This window comes from Macaca mulatta, chromosome 6, assembly GCF_049350105.2.
Source record: "Macaca mulatta isolate MMU2019108-1 chromosome 6, T2T-MMU8v2.0, whole genome shotgun sequence".
NCBI classification, from domain to species: domain Eukaryota; kingdom Metazoa; phylum Chordata; class Mammalia; order Primates; family Cercopithecidae; genus Macaca; species Macaca mulatta.
Genome location: NC_133411.1, coordinates 11,907,192 through 11,926,562, shown reverse-complemented (window position 1 = coordinate 11,926,562; position 19,371 = coordinate 11,907,192).

The window sequence follows — 19,371 nt, the reverse complement described above, 5'->3', positions numbered from 1 at the left end:
GGGGGGTGCTGCCCAGTTAGGCTACTCGGGGGTCAGGGACCCACTTGAAGAGGAAGTCTGTCCGTTCTTAGATCTCAAACTCCATGCTGGGAGAACCACTACTCTCTTTAAAACCTGTCAGACAGGGACATTTAAATCTGCAGAGGTTTCTGCTGTCTTTTGTTTGGCTATGCCCTGACCCCAGAGGTGGAGTCTACAAAGGCAGGCAGGCCTCCTTGAGCTACAGTGGGTTCCACGTAGTTCGAACTTCCTGGCCACTTTGTTTACCTACCTACTCAAGCCTCAGCAATGGTGGTGCCCCTCCCCCAGCCTCACTGCCACCTTGCAGTTAGATCTCAGACTGCTGTGCTAGCAATGAGAGGGGCCCCGTGGGCATGGTACCCTCCAAGCCAGGCACAGGATATAATCTCCTGGTGTGCTGTTTGCTAAGACCCTTGGAAAAGCACAGTATTAGGGTGGGAGCGACCCGATTTTCCAAGTGCTGTGTGTCATGGTTTCCCTTGGCTAGGAAAGGGAATTCCCTTACCCCTTGTGCTTCCCACATGAGGCAAAGCCTCACCCTGCTTTGGTTCTTGCTCAGTTGGCTGCACCCACTGTCCTGCACCCACTGTCAGACATGCCCCAGTGAGATGAACCTGGTACCTCAGTTGGAAATGCAGAAATCACCCGTCTTCTGTGTCACTCATGCTAGGAGCTGTAGTCTGGAGCTGTTCCTATTCGGCCATCTTGGAACCACTCTCCCTTCTTTGTCTTTTTTATGTTTTATGGCTTAAAATCTTTTTTGTCTGATATAAGTACAGTAGCTACTCCTGCAAACTTTTGGTTTTCATTTGCATGGAATATTTTTTTCTCATCCCTTTACTTTTGTCTATGTGTGTCTTTATGGGTGATATTTCTTTATTGTATGCTGCATACAGCTGAATCTTGTTTTTTTAAAACCCATTCAGGGAGGCAGTGGCAAGATGGTTGAACAGTAACAGCTCTGGTCTGCAGCTCCCAGCAAGACCAACGTAGAAGGCAGGTGATTTCTGTATTTCCAACTGAGGTACCCAGTTCATCTCATTGGGACTGGTAAGGCAGTGGGTGCAGACCACAGAGGGCAAGCAGAAGCATGGTGGGGTATCACCTCACCTGGGAAGTGCAAGGAGCCAGGGGACCTCCCTTCCCTAGTCAAGGGAAGCCTTGAGGGGCTGTGCTGTCTGGCCCAGATACTACATTTTTCCCATGGTTTTTGCAATCCGCAGATCAGGAGATTCCCTCGTGTGCCCATACCACCAGGGCCCTAGGTTTCAAACACAAAACTGGGCAGCTATTTGGGCAGGCACAAAGCTAGCTGCAGGAGCTTTTTTTGTACCTCAGTGGTACCTGGAACCCCAGCAAGACAGAACCATTCACTCCCCTGGAAAGGGGGCTGAAGCCAGGAAGCCAAGTGGTCTCGCTCAGTGGGCCCCACTCCCACAGAGCCCAGCAAGCTAAGAACCACTGGCTTGAAATGTTCACTGCCAGCACAGCAGTCTGAAGTTGATCTGGGATGAACCAGCTTGGTGCGGGGAGGGGTATCTGCCATTACTGAAACTTCAGTGGACTGTTTTTCCCTGGCAGTGCTAAGGAGGTTGGGAGGTTTGGACTGGGTGGAATTCACCACAGCATAGCAAAGTGGCTGTGACCAGACTGCCTCTCTGGATTCCTCCTCACTGGGCATAGAATCTCTGAAAGAAAGACAGCAACCCCAGTCATGGGCTTATGGATAGAACTCCCAACTCTCTGAGACAGAGCACCTGGGGGAAGGGGGGGTTGTGGGTGCAGCTTCAGTGGACTTAAACATTCCTGCCTGATGGCTCTGAAAAAAATCACTTGATCCTGACAAGGAGGATTCTCCCAGCACAGTGCTCAAGCTCTGCTAAGGGACAGACTGCCTCCTCAAGTGGGTCCCTGACCTCCATGCCTCCTGACTGGGAGAGACCTCCCAACAGGGTTCTACAGACACCTCATACAGGAGAGCTCCAGATGGCATTAGACCAGTGCTCCTCTGGGACAAAGCTTCCAGAGGAATGAACAGGCAGCAATATTTGCTGTTCTACAGGCTCCACTGGTGATACCCAGGTGAACAGGGTCTAGAGTGGACCTCTAGCCAACTGCAGGAGATCTGCAGAAGAGGAGCCTGACTGTTAGAAGAAAAACTAACTAACAGAAAGCAACAACATCAACATCAACAGTAAGGACTCACACACAAAAACCCCATGCAAAAGTCATCAGCCTCGAAAATCAAAGGTAGATAAATCTACAAAGATGAGGAAAAAACAGTGAAAAATGCCAAAAATTCTAAAAAACAGAATGCCTCTTCTCCTCCAAATGATCACAACTCCTCTCCAGCAAGGGCACAAAACTGGACAGAGAATGAGATTGACAAGTAGGCTTCAGAAGGTTGGTAATAACAAACTCCTCTGAGCTAAAGGAGCATGTTCTAACCCAATACAAGAAAGCTAAGAACCTTGAGAAAGGTCATTTAAGGTCTTCTATATGCTTGTTTATTCCAGTTAACCATTCATCTAATCTTTTTTCAAGGTTTTAACTTGTTTGCGGTGGGTTCGAACTTCCTCCTTTAGCTCGGAGAAGTTTGTTATTACTTATCATCTGAAGCCTTCTCTCATCTCGTCAAAGTCATTCTCTATCCAGCTTTGTTCCATTGCTGGCAAGGAGCTGCATTCCTTTGGAGGAGAAGAGGCACTCTGATTTTTAAAATTTTCAGCTTTTCTGCTCTGTTTTTTCTCCATCTTTGTGGTTTTATCTACCTTTGGTCTTTGATGATGGTGACGTACAGATGGGGTTTTGGTGTGGATGTCCTTTCTGTTTGTTAGTTTTCCTTCTAACAGTCAGGACCCTCAGCTGCAGGTCTGTTAGAGTTTGCTGGAGGTCCACTCCAGACCCTGTTTGCCTGGGTATCACCAGTGGAGGCTGCAGAACAGCAAACATTACAGAACGGCAAATGTTGCTGCCTGATCCTTCCTGGAAACTTCATCTCAGAGGGGCCCCCAGCTGTATGAGGTGTCAGTCTGCCCCTACTGGGAAGTGTCTCCCAGTTAGGCTACTCAGGGTTCAGGGACCCACTTGAGGAGGCAGAATGTCCATTCTCAGGTCTCAAACTTCATGCTGTGAGAATCACTACTCTCTTCAAAGCTGTCAGACAGGGACGTTTAAGTCTGCAGAAGTTTCTGCTGCCTTTTGTTCAGCTATGCCCTGCCCCCAGAGATGGAGTCTACAGAGGCAGGCAGGCCTCCTTCAGCTGCAGTGGGCTCCATCCACTTCAAGCTTCCCGGCCACTTTGTTTACTTACTCGAGCCTCAGCAATGGCATATGCCCCTCCCCCAGCCTCACTGCCGCCTTGCAGTTCGATCTCAGACTGCTGTGCTAGCAGTGAGCAAGGCTCTGTGGGTGTGGGACCCTCTGAGCCAGGTGTGGGATATAATCTTCTGGTGTGCCGTTTGCTAAGACTATTGGAAAAGTGCAGTATTAGGGTGAGAGTGTCCCAGTTTTCCAAGTACCATCTGTCACAGCTTCCCTTGACTAGGAAAGGGAATTTCCAGACCCCTTGCACTTCCCAGGTGAGGTGATGCCCCACCCTGCTTTGATTCACACTCTGTGGGCTGCACCCGCTGTCCAACAAGCCCCAGTGAGATGAACTCAGTACCTCAGCTGGAAATGCAGAAATCACCTGTCTTCTGCATTGTTCATGCTGGGAGCTGTAGACTGGAGCTGGACAGCATGCAGGTGTGCAGTGGCCCGATTACTGGAGGGGTGGGATGCTGCTGGTGGCAGCAGCCCTGGGCAGGTGGCCCCCAGGCTCTGGAGAGCATGCACTTGGGCTCCCTCTGTTCTGACAGTAGCCTTCCTGGTGTGCTGCACTGCCTGTTGTCTGTGTGGCAACAGGACACTGCATGGGCTAGAGTGCTAAGGATCCAGCCAAACCACTGGATCCAGATGGTGTTGCGATGCTAAAGACCTCTGGGTGGACATGGGGTCAGCTCATCAGGGGCTCCATGGATGTGGAAATGCAGGGGATATTGAGCTCCAGGGCAGAATGTAGGCTGGTGGAGGCTGGACTCTCAAAATGATGCCATGGCGTAGCAGCTTGGGTCTTAGAGGGTGAGAAGGACCCAGCGTTTCCTCTCGAGGACAATGCAGTCATGCATACTCCAGGCAGCTCCCTGTACTAGTCTCAGGGCCTGTGAGGGCCAAGGGGCTCTCTCATGGCCAGTACTGCAGGAGTCTGTGGTGGGAATGTGGACTGTTGGGAATCTCTTGCTTATCTTTTCCCCACAATGGGGAGTTCCTTCTGGCTTTACACCAATCGTAAGTGGGCCGGCTGTTTTGCTTTCCCCACCTCCATGCCTCAAAGTGTCTCTGCCACTTCCCTGCTGAATTCCAGCGTATTATCCTAGATGTACTGTTTGATGTGTGGTTATCTATTTGCTGTTTTGGTCCTTCTTTGTGGAGGAGGCAAGTTCTGGGTGCCTCTATTCCTGCTCCAAGAATTTCTTATCTTCTTCGGACCCGTATGCTATTTTCATGGCAAAAGGCAGAAGAGCATTAGGTTTGATTCTATCTCTTCCACTGACCAGCTGTGAGAACGTGGGTGGAAGTTTACCTTTGTGAATCCTGGTTTCCTCCCTCAGGAGCCTCTTGCAGGTGGAGGTGTGTGAAGCTTGACCAGATTACATGTAAAGCAGCCTGCTGTTTGCTGCCCCTTTCCTATGTATTTGTTTGTTTGTTGAGTTGTCTGTTTTTGAGACTTTGGATACTACATTTACTTAAAGTGATTATACCCAGACTCATCAGCTCCTTTCCTCTTATAAGCTGGAGTTTAATGTTTATCTGGAGTTGGAAAGAAGGTGATGCCTCATAAATTCAAGCTCTGATCATCTTATAGCTTCATTAATACTTTCCTGAAGGATGAGATGATAAACCTACACTTCTGATAGGTTTACAGCTTTCTGCTTGGGGGCTAGTGTCAGGGGGGAGATGTTCTATTTTTTTTTTAATTTATTTATTATTATTATACTTTAAGTTGTAGGGTACATGTGCATAACGTGCAGGTTTGTTACATATGTATACTTGTGCCATGTTGGTGTGCTGCACCCATCAACTCGTCATTTACATTAGGTATAACTCCCAATGCAATCCCTTCCCCCTCCCCCCTCCCCATGATAGGCCCCGGTGTGTGATGTTCCCCTTCCCGAGTCCAAGTGATCTCATTGTTCAGTTCCCACCTATGAGTGAGAACATGCGGTGTTTGGTTTTCTGTTCTTGTGATAGTTTGCTAAGAATGATGGTTTCCAGCTGCATCCATGTCCCTACAAAGGACACAAACTCATCCTTTTTTATGACTGCATAGTATTCCATGGTGTATATGTGCCACATTTTCTTAATCCAGTCTGTCACTGATGGACATTTGGGTTGATTCCAAGTCTTTGCTGTTGTGAATAGTGCTGCAATAAACATACGTGTGCATGTGTCTTTATAGCAGCATAATTTATAATCCTTTGGGTATATACCCAGTAATGGGATGGCTGGGTCATATGGTACATCTAGTTCTAGATCCTTGAGGAATCGCCATACTGTTTTCCATAATGGTTGAACTAGTTTACAATCCCACCAACAGTGTAAAAGTGTTCCTATTTCTCCACATCCTCTCCAGCACCTGTTGTTTCCTGACTTTTTAATGATCGCCATTCTAACTGGTGTGAGATGGTATCTCATTGTGGTTTTGATTTGCATTTCTCTGATGGCCAGTGATGATGAGCATTTTTTCATGTGTCTGTTGGCTGTATGAATGTCTTCTTTTGAGAAATGTCTGTTCATATCCTTTGCCCACTTTTTGATGGGGTTGTTTGTTTTTTTCTTGTAAATTTGTTTGAGTTCTTTGTAGGTTCTGGATATTAGCCCTTTGTCAGATGAGTAGATTGCAAAAATTTTCTCCCATTCTGTAGGTTGCCTGTTCACTCTGATGGTAGTTTCTTTTGCTGTGCAGAAGCTCTTTAGTTTAATGAGATCCCATTTGTCAATTTTGGCTTTTGCTGCCGTTGCTTTTGGTGTTTTAGACATGAAGTCTTTGCCCATGCCTATGTCCTGAATGGTACTACCTAGGTTTTCCTCTAGGATTTTTATGGTATTAGGTCTAACATTTAAGTCTCTAATCCATCTTGAATTAATTTTCGTATAAGGAGTAAGGAAAGGATCCAGTTTCAGCTTTCTACTTATGGCTAGCCAATTTTCCCAGCACCATTTATTAAATAGGGAATCCTTTCCCCATTTCTTGTTTCTCTCAGGTTGTCAAAGATCAGATGGCTGTAGATGTGTGGTATAATTTCTGAGGACTCTGTTCTGTTCCATTGGTCTATATCTCTGTTTTGGTACCAGTACCATGCTGTTTGGGTTACTGTAGCCTTGTAGTATAGTTTGAAGTCAGGTAGCATGATGCCTCCAGTTTTGTTCTTTTGACTTAGGATTGTCTTGGAGATGCGGGCTCTTTTTTGGTTCCATATGAACTTTAAAGCAATTTTTTCCAATTCTGTGAAGAAACTCATTGGTAGCTTGATGGGGATGGCATTGAATCTATAAATTACCTTGGGCAGTATGGCCATTTTCACGATATTGATTCTTCCTATCCATGAGCATGGTATGTTCTTCCATTTGTTTGTGTCCTCTTCGATTTCACTGAGCAGTGGTTTGTAGTTCTCCTTGAAGAGGTCCTTTACATCCCTTGTAAGTTGGATTCCTAGGTATTTGATTCTCTTTGAAGCAATTGTGAATGGAAGTTCATTCCTGATTTGGCTCTCTGTTTGTCTGTTACTGGTGTATAAGAATGCTTGTGATTTTTGCACATTAATTTTGTATCCTGAGACTTTGCTGAAGTTGCTTATCAGCTTAAGGAGATTTTGGGCTGAGACAATGGGGTTTTCTAAATATACAATCATGTCATCTGCAAACAGGGACAATTTGACTTCTTCTTTACCTAACTGAATACCCTTGATTTCTTTCTCTTGCCTGATTGCCCTAGCCAGAACTTCCAACACTATGTTGAATAGGAGTGGTGAGAGAGGGCATCCCTGTCTTGTGCCAGTTTTCAAAGGGAATTTTTCCAGTTTTTGCCCATTCAGTATGATATTGGCTGTGGGTTTGTCATAAATAGCTCTTATTATTTTGAGGTACGTTCCATCAATACCAAATTTATTGAGCGTTTTTAGCATGAAGGGCTGTTGAATTTTGTCAAAAGCCTTTTGTGCATCTATTGAGATAATCATGTGGTTCTTGTCTTTGGTTCTGTTGATGTGCTGGATTATGTTTATTGATTTGCGAATGTTGAACCAGCCTTGCATCCCAGGGATGAAGCCCACTTGATCATGGTGGATAAGCTTTTTGATGTGTTGCTGAATCCGGTTTGCTAGTATTTTATTGAGGATTTTTGCATCGATGTTCATCAGGGATATTGGTCTAAAATTCTCTTTTTTTGTTGTGTCTCTGCCAGGCTTTGGTATCAGGATGATGTTGGCCTCATAAAATGAGTTAGGGAGGATTCCCTCTTTTTCTGTTGATTGGAATAGTTTCAGAAGGAATGGTACCAGCTCCTCCTTGTACCTCTGGTAGAATTCAGCTGTGAATCCATCTGGTCCTGGACTTTTTTTGGTTGGTAGGCTATTAATTGTTGCCTCAATTTCAGAGCCTGCTATTGGTCTATTCAGGGATTCAACTTCTTCCCGGTTTAGTCTTGGAAGAGTGTAAGTGTCCAGGAAATTATCCATTTCTTCTAGATTTTCCAGTTTATTTGCGTAGAGGTGTTTATAGTATTCTCTGATGGTAGTTTGTATTTCTGTGGGGTCGGTGGTGATATCCCCTTTATCATTTTTAATTGCATCTATTTGATTCTTCTCTCTTTTCTTCTTTATTAGTCTTGCTAGTGGTCTGTCAATTTTGTTGATCTTTTCAAAAAACCAACTCCTGGATTCATTGATTTTTTGGAGGGTTTTTTGTGTCTCTATCTCCTTCAGTTCTGCTCTGATCTTAGTTATTTCTTGCCTTCTGCTAGCTTTCAAATGTGTTTGCTCTTGCTTCTCTAGTTCTTTTAATTGTGATGTTAGAGTGTCAATTTTAGATCTTTCCTGCTTTCTCTTGTGGGCATTTAGTGCTATAAATTTCCCTCTACACACTGCTTTAAATGTGTCCCAGAGATTCTGGTATGTTGTATCTTTGTTCTCATTGGTTTCAAAGAACATCTTTATTTCTGCCTTCATTTCATTATGTACCCAGTAGTCATTCAGGAGCTGGTTGTTCAGTTTCCATGTAGTTGAGCGGTTTTGATTGAGTTTCTTAGTCCTGAGTTCTAGTTTGATTGCACTGTGGTCTGAGAGACAGTTTGTTATAATTTCTGTTCTTGTACATTTGCTGAGGATTGCTTTACTTCCAATTACGTGGTCAATTTTGGAGTAAGTACGATGTGGTGCTGAGAAGAATGTATATTCTGTTGATTTAGGGTGGAGAGTTCTATAGATGTCTATTAGGTCTGCTTGCTGCAGAGATGAGTTCAATTCCTGGATAGCCTTGTTAACTTTCTGTCTCGTTGATCTGTCCAATGTTGACAGTGGAGTGCTGAAGTCTCCCATTATTATTGTATGGGAGTCTAAGTCTCTTTGTAAGTCTCTAAGGACTTGCTTTATGAATCTGGGTGCTCCTGTATTGGGTGCGTATATGTTTAGGATAGTTAGCTCTTCCTGTTGAATTGATCCCTTTACCATTATGTAATGGCCTTCTTTGTCTCTTTTGATCTTTTTTGGTTTAAAGTCTGTTTTATCAGAGACTAGTATTGCAACCCCCGCTTTTTTTTGTTCTCCATTTGCTTGGTAAATCTTCCTCCATCCCTTTATTTTGAGCCTATGTATGTCTCTGCGTGTGAGATGGGTCTCCTGAATACAGCAGACTGATGGGTCTTGACTCTTTATCCAGTTTGCCAGTCTGTGTCTTTTAATTGGAGCATTTAGTCCATTTACATTTAAGGTTAAGATTGTTATGTGTGAACTTGATCCTGCCATTATGATATTAACTGGTTATTTTGCTCGTTAGTTGATGCAGTTTCTTCCTAGCCTCGATGGTCTTTACATTTTGGCATGTTTTTGCAATGGCTGGTACCAGTTGTTCCTTTCCATGTTTAGTGCTTCCTTCAGGGTCTCTTGTAAGGCAGGCCTAGTGGTGACAAAATCTCTAAGCATTTGTTTATCTGTAAAGGATTTTATTTCTCCTTCACTTATGAAACTTAGTTTGGCTGGATATGAAATTTGGGTTTAAAATTCTTTTCTTTAAGAATGTTGAATATTGGCCCCCACTCTCTTCTGGCTTGGAGAGTTTCTGCCGAGAGATCTGCTGTTAGTCTGATGGGCTTCCCTTTGTGGGTAACCCGACCTTTCTCTCTGGCTGCCCTTAAGATTTTTTCCTTCATTTCAACTTTGGTGAATCTGGCAATTATGTGTCTTGGAGTTGCTCTTCTCGAGGAGTATCTTTGTGGCGTTCTCTGTATTTCCTGGATTTGAATGTTGGCCTGCCCTACTAGGTTGGGGAAGTTCTCCTGGATGATATCCTGAAGAGTGTTTTCCAACTTGGTTCCATTTTCCCCCTCACTTTCAGGCACCCCAATCAAACGTAGATTTGGTCTTTTTACATAATCCCATACTTCTTGCAGGCTTTGTTCATTTCTTTTTCTTCTTTTTTCTTTTGGTTTCTCTTCTCGCTTCATTTCATTCATTTGATCCTCAATTGCTGATACTCTTTCTTCCAGTTGATCGAGTCGGTTACTGAAGCTTGTGCATTTGTCCCGTATTTCTCGTGTCATGGTTTTCATCTCTTTCATTTCGTTTATGACCTTCTCTGCATTAATGACTCTAGCCATCAATTCTTCCACTTTTTTTTCAAGATTTTTAGTTTCTTTGCGCTGGGTACATAATTCCTCCTTTAGCTCTGAGAAATTTGATGGACTGAAGCCTTCTTCTCTCATCTCGTCAAAGTCATTCTCCGTCCAGCTTTGATCCGTTGCTGGCGATGAGCTGCGCTCCTTTGCCGGGGGAGATGCGCTCTTATTTTTTGAATTTCCAGCTTTTCTGCCCTGCTTTTTCCCCATCTTTGTGGTTTTATCTGCCTCTGGTCTTTGATGATGGTGATGTACTGATGGGGTTTTGGTGTAGGTGTCCTTCCTGTTTGTTAGTTTTCCTTCTAACAGTCAGGACCCTCAGCTGTAGGTCTGTTGGAGATTGCTTGAGGTCCACTCCAGACCCTGTTTGCCTGGGTATCAGCAGCAGAGGCTGCAGAAGATAGAATATTTCTGAACAGCGAATGTACCTGTCTGATTCTTGCTTTGGAAGCTTCCTCTCAGGGGTGTACTCCACCCTGTGAGGTGTGGGGTGTCAGACTGCCCCTAGTGGGGGATGTCTCCCAGTTAGGCTACTCAGGGGTCAGGGACCCACTTGAGCAGGGAGTCTGTCCCTTCTCAGATCTCAACCTCCGTGTTGGGAGATCCACTGCCCTCTTCAAAGCTGTCAGACAGAGTCGTTTGCGTCTGCAGAGGTGTCTGCTGCGTTTGTTATTGTTTACTGTGCCCTGTCCCCAGAGGTGGAGTCTACAGAGACAGGCAGGTTTCCTTGAGCTGCTGTGAGCTCCACCCAGTTCGAGCTTCCCAGCAGCTTTTTTTACCTACTTAAGCCTCAGCAATGGCGGGCGCCCCTCCCCCAGCCTCGCTGCTGCCTTGCCGGTAGATCACAGACTGCTGTGCTAGCAATGAGGGAGGCTCCGTGGGTGTGGGACCCTCCTGGCCAGGTGTGGGATATGATCTCCTGGTGTGCCTGTTCGCTTAAAGCGCAGTATTGGGGTGGGAGTTACTTGATTTTCCAGGTGTTGTGTGTCTCAGTTCCCCTGGCTAGGAAAAGGGATTCCCTTCCCCCTTGCGCTTCCCAGGTGAGGCAATGCCTCGCCCTGCTTCAGCTCTCACTGGTCGGGCCGCAGCAGCTGACCAGGACCGATCGTCCGACACTCCCCAGTGAGATGAACCCAGTACCTCAGTTGAAAATGCAGAAATCACCGGTCTTCTGTGTCGCTCGCGCTGGGAGTTGGAGACTGGAGCTGCTCCTATTCGGCCATCTTGCTCCGCCCCTGAGATGTTCTATTTTTATCTCTTTTTTTTTTTCCTTTGTTTTGATTGCTGTTCTGTAAAGGATCTTGGCTGTCCAGAGCATATTTCACTCATTTGGCTGGGATACTTTCGAATGGTATAGAGATAACCAATTGTAGAGTTTATATTGAAACTGAAGATTTTGCCTCCCTCAAGAATATTATAATCTTAACTTATTGTTTGAGGCTCCATTGCTTTTGAATAAATACAGAATGTATTTTCTCTTCCCCTATTCAAGTGGGCAGTGTTTTAAATGGACTGTAACAGGAGCTTTCTCTGTTTGCATTGAGAGCCATCTCAAGTCTACATCCAGAAAACCTAATAAAAATTTGAGCTGCAAACAACTCGGTGGAAGCAGAAGAATGAAAGAAGTTGTTTGATGAGGATTTTGCAGAATGATGGCAAAAGGCTGTTGCTTGCAGAAGGACTTAGCAATTTCTCAGGAAAGAGGAGTTTGATCCTACCCACTCCAGTCAGTCATTTCTGAGGGTTCAGATGACCATTAATTCCTCTTGCAAAACTATCCCACACAGGTGAGGTGGCACATCCTTCTACACGGGCCTCACTTTGGGTGCATTTCTAGTAAATTTTCCTTTCCCCTAACTCAGTGTGATATAAAGCTGTTCAAAATTATTATAAACAAAACCAAAACAAAACAACTGAAAATCTCATCAGAGTAGATGTCTCCTGGAGCTTATACAGTAATATTTATCATTTTGCCAATTTCTGGACGGGAAAAAATTCTACATTTGTTAACTATACATTGTGTCATAAATCAAAAGCGGGTGTTTTCTTTATAAGATTTCTCCATTGTTTTAGTTGACTGGAGCACATATTATCAATTGAACCAGTAGATTTTGGCTAGTAGATGAGATGGTGTGTCAGTTCTGTTTCTTGTTGGTGTTTGGTATTATGGTGGTCTTTGATATGGAAAACCATTCCTTCACTTTACCCAACTTGTGATTCCTTAGTACCTACGCCAGCTGTATTGTTTACAAGAGCTGACTACTAGTGCCTCTTACCAACACTGTTTTCAGTGACATCATTTTGGTAGCCCAAAATCATTTATGAGTGGAGTGTTTACACCACAGAAATTGGCAAACTCTACAAATCAGGGCTCTCCCCCGTTTCCCTGACCCCCAGAGAGCCAATTGCTAAACAATTACAGACCCCCAGCGCCCCTGGCAGTCAATTCTCAATGCCTCAAACCCTAGAAGACAGAGGACTAGTGTTGGACAGAAAGTCACCATCCAGGAAATTGATCTGGGTCTTTACCAGCAGATAAGTAAGCTGAGCATTCCTACTGTCACTGCCTCTGCCTGCCACCATGCAGCTGTAAGTAGCTCTGCCTGAGTGTGTGTATACCTGTGTGTGTATTTATGTGGAAGGCCTGCGTGTGTGCCTGTGTTTATGTGTGGATTCAGGCATGTGACTGTGTGCATGCATGTGTGCAGGTGTATGCCTCTGTGTGCCCATGTGTGTGCATGTGTGTACCTATATGGGTGCATGTATACCTACATGTGTGCATGTGTGTGTGCATGCATGCCCTGTAGCTCCTGCAAGCAATTGTCTGAAGCAGCCTCTGTCCTCTGCCACACATTTTTTCTTTCTGCCTAACACATCTTTCCCTTCCTCCTCAGCCCATCAGAACAGAGCTAGGCATTCACTAGCCTGGGCAATCAGCTGCTCAGAGCCTTGCATACAGTGGAAACCTGAGGAATGGTTCTTTCTAGAAGAACGTGAGAATCAGGGGCAACTCCTACCACATCTTTTCCCTTCTCTTGTCTGCCTCTCCTTCCTTACCTTTCAAATTCACATTTGGGAATCTTTAAAGAAAAAAAGATGCCTGGACTGGGAAGCTTGTGGGAATGAGGAAGGAGGGAGAGCCATTGCTGCCTGTTTGCCCAGCAGTGGTAGAGAGTTTGTAGACTGGCCATGGATGTCAGAGTCTGGGGGCTTCTCTAGGATCTTCTGAAGGGCCTCTCCCTTCTCACCAGTGAAAACCTAGACTGATCTCCAGGACCTGAGCCTTTGTGATAGCTCTTGGGTTTTGTCAGGCCTCTGCAGCTACTGTTGAGCCCATTAGGGGCAGCAGCCTGAGTTACCACTCAGAGTTAGAGATGAGGGCCAGAGCCCTGGCCTTCTCTCTGTGCCCTGACATGTGCTCACAGTTTGCCTGTATTGTTCTATAGTCTTTAAACATAATAGCTTCTTTAAACAAGCGCCCACTGAAGCAGGCCCCTCATATTCCCATTTCACTCTTGCAGAAACTGAGATATGAATAGGTGAAGTAACCCCAAATCTTACATCCAGCAAGTGGCAGAAGCAGAATTGGAAGCCAAAGTTCCAGGTTCTCAGCTAAATCTCTAATGTGCGACTCAAGGGCCGGAAGCAATGTTTCCGTTTATTGGCTAGTTTCTGTAATCTCTAATGTGAATGTCTCTTCAATCAGTTTTGTGTCTTAAATGTAACCACAGAAATCCAAACTTCCCAGGCTAAGCTGGGGATCTTGGTGTGGAGTCCACTCCTGCTGTGGGGCCTCTAACTCTTGCTCCACTCTATGTCCTGACTTGGTTGCAACCAGGGGATGGCTCCTTGTGCAGACTCAACAGGTTAAAGCTGGAGGAGCCATCCATCTCTGAACACAGCCCCTTGCTGTACCCGGGGGGAATCGAAAGCTGAGAGAGTAAGAGATTTATCAAGGTAGAATGCTGGATTCAGGCTCCGCCAACCCGGCCTAGGCCCATCTCCTGTTCATCCCTCCACGTGAGGGTGCAGACTAGGCTCTGCTGGCGAGTGGAGAGTGGGTGCATGGGAGCCCCTAGACGGGGACAGATCATTGCTGTTGGCCACTGGGAGGAGCTGCAGCAAGAAGCACAGAAGCATGTCTTAGAATCATTCCAGGGCATGGTGGAGCTGCAGATAGATACCCACGTAAGCACGGGCATTGGCAAAGTGATGTGAACACTGGGGCTGGGGTCTCTCTGTCCTCCCCAAAGACCGGAGACCTCACAGAACTATGATAAGCCTAGAGGAAGACTTATTTTTATTTCATTTTTTTTCTTTTTTACCTCTAAGGTGATGCCTTGTGCAAAGCTGGTGCTCAAAATATATGATTATGGATGGATAGATCAACAAAGACACAAACAGCAACAATGCTGGTTGCTCGGCCCTTTTGCTCTCTTCATTGGCTTCTTTTTCCAGAGCGTGCATCTTCTGACAGGTCTAAAGTGATCAAATGGGACCTCCGTTCTATTCCTTTCTTCACTGTAATCACGTGTTTGGGCACGGCTGTCATTTTACTGCCTGCTAGGAAAAGGGAATATGCTTGAATTTTATACGTTTCTGAATTTCATAAATTTTTTATTTTTAGAGGTGCTCCAGGCTGACTCCACACCTCCCAGTGAATGACAATTGTTCTAAAGGTGGACGTTCTTATTTAAGATTTTCATCAAGAAAAGTACTCTTTGTAGTGAACAAGGACACTCATGCAATTGGATTCACGGAGAAATGTTTGTTTTTCTCCCACTTGTTTAGTGTTGCTGGTGTTAGATCAAGTCTAGCCTTTACTGTTCCACTAAAAAGTGACCATTTGTGATTACATATTTACAAAACTATATTCAGAAGGATGTTTCAGATATTACATTTTTTCTAACAGTTCATTTCAGTTTTGAATAGAAGCCTTAAAATAGTTGGCCGGGCGCAGTGGCTCACACATGTAATCCCAGCACTTTGGGAAGCCGAGGTGGGCAGATCACGAGGTCAGGAGATTGAGACCATCCTGGCTAACATGGTGAAACCCCGTCTCTACTAAAAACACAAAAAAATTAGCCGGGCGTGGTGGTGGGCATCTGTAGTCCCAGCTACTCAGGAGGCTGAGGCAGGAGAAGGGCGTGAACCCAGGAAGAGGAGGCTGCAGTGAACCGAGATCGCGCCACCGCACTCCAGCCTGGGTGTCAGAGTGAGACTCCATTTTAAAAATAAATAAATAAATAAATAATTGAAAAAGAAAGAGTTAAAAATAAATCATGGAAAATCATAAAGTGATTCATTATCTGAAATACTTTCTGAGTACAAAGCACTTTGTTTCCACTTCTTTGCTAGTACCTGCAAGTGAGCTAAAATGTGAAGGAAGGCATTTGTGATCTGATTTTGTGTCTACAAATGCTATGCCTAACCTTGAGCTGCTGCCTTTGTTGGTGTGTGAAGTGATGCAGCAAAGCAGGCGTTGGCAAACATTCTGCAAAGGGCCAGTCCATTTATTTTACTTTGGGGGCCAAATGTGTCTGCCACGACTCCTCAACCCCGCCATTGTAGCCGAAAAGCAGCCATGAATAATATGTAAAGAAATGGGCATGACTGTGTTCCAATAAAACTTTACATGAATAGGCACCAGGTCAGACCTGCCTTGCAGGCTGCTGTTTACCAACCCTGTAGTAAACAATACTCAAATGTACTCTAGTTGAGAATAAAATGAAAATTAGTGATAATGGTACAGTACAGCTAGAACATTATTATTTCTGACACAGCAATAACGTGCCACATATATAAAATGCTTCAACATAAATATGGGCAGATTATATTAACAGGTTGTATTGGCAATCACCATCCAAGTAGTGACCCCTGACCTGTGACTTCTCCTGTCATCTACAATCATTTAAAAAGCTGTCGAACCACTGGGGTGAGAGTGGTAAGATGTGAAATCTTCCCTTTGTCACCCTAATGATGAATTTCTACCTAGTCAGTTGGAACAGTGATACCATACATTTATTTGAGTTGATAATATGGCAAAAAAAAAAAATAATCATGGGGCTGCCCATGAAAATCCTATCTGTTTAGGAGATACAGGCAATATAAATGAAAGAAAAAGCTCCTAATAATAATTACCAAACCTGAAATCAAGGTAGAGGAAGACGCTTGCCCATGAAGATGTTTTAAGTCTGAATGTCCAGAAACAAGAGTCAGCCAAGTTGAAAGGTTGAAGAAGTCTGACCAAGTCTTCTCATTCCTAATCCACTCACGGAAGCAGAGAAGTATGTTATTTCAGGCCTCGGGCTGACAGCTCCCAGGGCTTGCCCTTCCATTCTGTCCCTTACACCGCATCTTGGATATCCCAAAACTGAAACTCGACTTGGTGTGTGCCCTGCCTGCCGGCCTTTTCCTCCTTAAAGGAGAGTAACAGTGGGCAAGAGGCAGCAGCCTCCACTGGCAGCATCACAACTGACCCCAGCCAAGAAGGACACCATGACATTCATGCTCTTCTCGTGCCTTTCAGGGGAATCCATAAATCAGACCCATTCATGGCCACCTGGGAAAACACTGGGAGCTGTTTGTAATCACAGCACATGAACACAACACCATCAGTCAATGTCTTCTCCTCAACTGTGATCAAAATTAATTTAAAGAGATTTAACTTTAAAAAGGAACATTGATGCGATGTTCATAAATCAATGAGCTAAATATTAGTCCTCATAACTGTTATAAAATCAGTTAATGATCCTTTCTGCTGTAAGCACAATTCTTAATCATTAGCACCATTACACATAGCTTCTCTTGAAACGCATCACCCAATACATCACAACACACAGTACTCACTCTCTAAGCAATCACGTGAAAGAATAAGGAGATATCAGTAATTCAAAACTGAAGCAGGCTTCTGACTTCCTAGTAGGCAATAGTCCCCTAGAAACTATAGATTATGTGATGTTCAGCAGTTCTCAAGCTTTAGCATGTATTCGAAACACCAGGAGGGCTTATGAAAACACAGATTGCTGGGGCCCAGCCCAGAGTTTCAGATTTAGTAGATCTATGGTAGGGTAAGAACTTGGATCTCTTTACAACCTCTCAGTGGTGCAGATGCTACTGCTCCAGGACCACACGAAGAACCACTGTTCTAGAGAAGGGGCCTACACACTTTCTCTAGAGGGTCAAATTAATACTTCTGCTTTACAGCCCATGCCACCTCCATTGCAACTACTCAGTTCTGCTCTTGTAACACAAAAGCAGCCACAGATCATACTTAAGTGAGTGATGTGGCTGTGTTCCATTAGAACATTATTTACAAAAATAGGCGTGGACTGGACATGTCCTTTAGCCACAGTTTACTGACACCTGCGAGAGAGAATGAAGGACTATCTTCAGAAGACTTGCCGCATCTCTCTGGCATGAATAACTGAAAGGGATAAAGTGTTGCAAGCCAGCCTCTCCCTACCCCAAATTTCTTCCTGAAAGATCTTGCCTGCACATAACATAAAGCATGAATGCCATGGCACCTGACTTTTATCTTTTAAAATGTGTTCCAAGGAACTGTCCAGAAACAACACATTATATTAATATCAGAAAGCTTTAGAAACTGGATCATTATTCAGCATTTCAGTCTGTTTTAGAGGAGAATACCAGAAGCCTACCTCTGTCACTTGTCACCATGTACTGTGTCGGCCTCCAATGGACTAGAGTATAAGCTCTGAGAGAGCTGAAACTTGATCTTCACTTTATAGAAAGGTGCCTGGAAAAAGGAAGGTGCTCAAAAATATTTTGTTGAATAAAAGAAAGTATGAAATCAACAAATCCGTTCCTGGCCTTTAGATTTCTAGGTTTACCTTCAGAGCCTGGTAGCCAACTGTGCCTCCCTCCTCTCCATCACTACAGCCCTGGGACCGTAGGAACAGAAAAGAGACCAAGAGGGAGGCTCAGGGTCAGCGGATGTCTACCAAGACCACCACACTTGGGCTGATGATAAGGACAGACTTCCTTTGAGTCTCTCAGTTCCTGTACTTTGCTGTTTGGACCCTCAAGGACCACTCAGCTCTCCAGACACCTAAGTGAAAGTTGGAAGTGGAAACAAACACCAGGGAACTGAGATCAAACAAAGCAGAGAGCCTAGGGCTGTTGATGGAAAGAGCTGGCTCCATGAGACAGGCAGACTTTAGTATCAGAAAGGCCAGCAAGGTAGGTAGGAGTTGAGGGGGAAAGGAGATGGAAAGCAAAACTTCCTGTTTTAATGAATTTGTTAGAACAGAAGCAACCTAAGTGTCCATCGACAGATGAATAAAGAAAATGTGACATCTGTGCACAATGGAAAACTATTGGGCCAAACACTGCAAGACCCCACTTACATGAGCAAGCCAAAACAGTCAAACTCATAGAAACAGAGTAAAATGGTGGTACCAAAGGCTGGGAGAGGGGAAGACGTATCTCTTGGTATATTTCACAGTTTGCAAGACGAATACATTCTAGAGATCTGCTACACAGAGCCGTGCCTGTAGTTAGCAATACAGTATTATTCACTTAAAGATTTGTTAACAGGGTAGATGTCTCATTAAGTGTTCTTACCACCATAATAGAGAAAAAGCCATTAGAGGCTCTGCTTTTTATGTGCAGTTTGCAAGTTAGAAAGGAGAAAAACTAGAACTGAGGTCTGAAAATCAGATTAGCAAGAGAATTTATATAAGATATAATCTGTGATGATGAACTAAATTAGTACGAGGTCATTTTGCAGCTGAAGTCTTTAACAATAGGCACAATTTATGAACACTATTCCCTACAAGGGGGAGGTTTAGGAACAGATGCAATTATCTTAAATGTGTTTTACAACTTGGAGTTACACAAGGTATGAGGTTAAGGGGTTACATTCCCAATGGGTAAAGATAGGCTCTGGGGTAAAACACTGGATAATAGGAGTGCCCTCATCTCTTGAAATCAAATTTCAGAAAAACTTGGCAGGAAGATCAGTAACTTATGATAGATAACAGAGGCTAGTCAAATGTGACAGGGCTACTTGGTTAGCTCACTAAGTCGTAAAAGTTCTCTCCACTTCAGCTTACACCCAGGAAGGTCATGTACAGGATAGCACCTGAATCACAGTAGGTTCAGGCCCAAGAATGTTGCATGCTCTCTGCAGCAGGTCTGGAATGGAGATCCAGAAGAGAGGAAAGTCATAGCTGAGCATGTCAGTCAGGGTGCTCCAGAGAAACCGAACCAATAGGGGTGTGTGTGTGTGTGTCTGTGTGTGTGTGTGTGTCTGTCTGTCTGTCTGTGTGTGTCTGTGTGTGCGTGTGTGTGTCTGTGTGTGTGTGTCTGTGTGTGTGTCTCTCTGTGTGTGTGTGTGTCGGTCTGTGTGTGTGTCTGTCTGTGTGTGTGTATGTCTGTCTGTGTGTGTGTGTCTG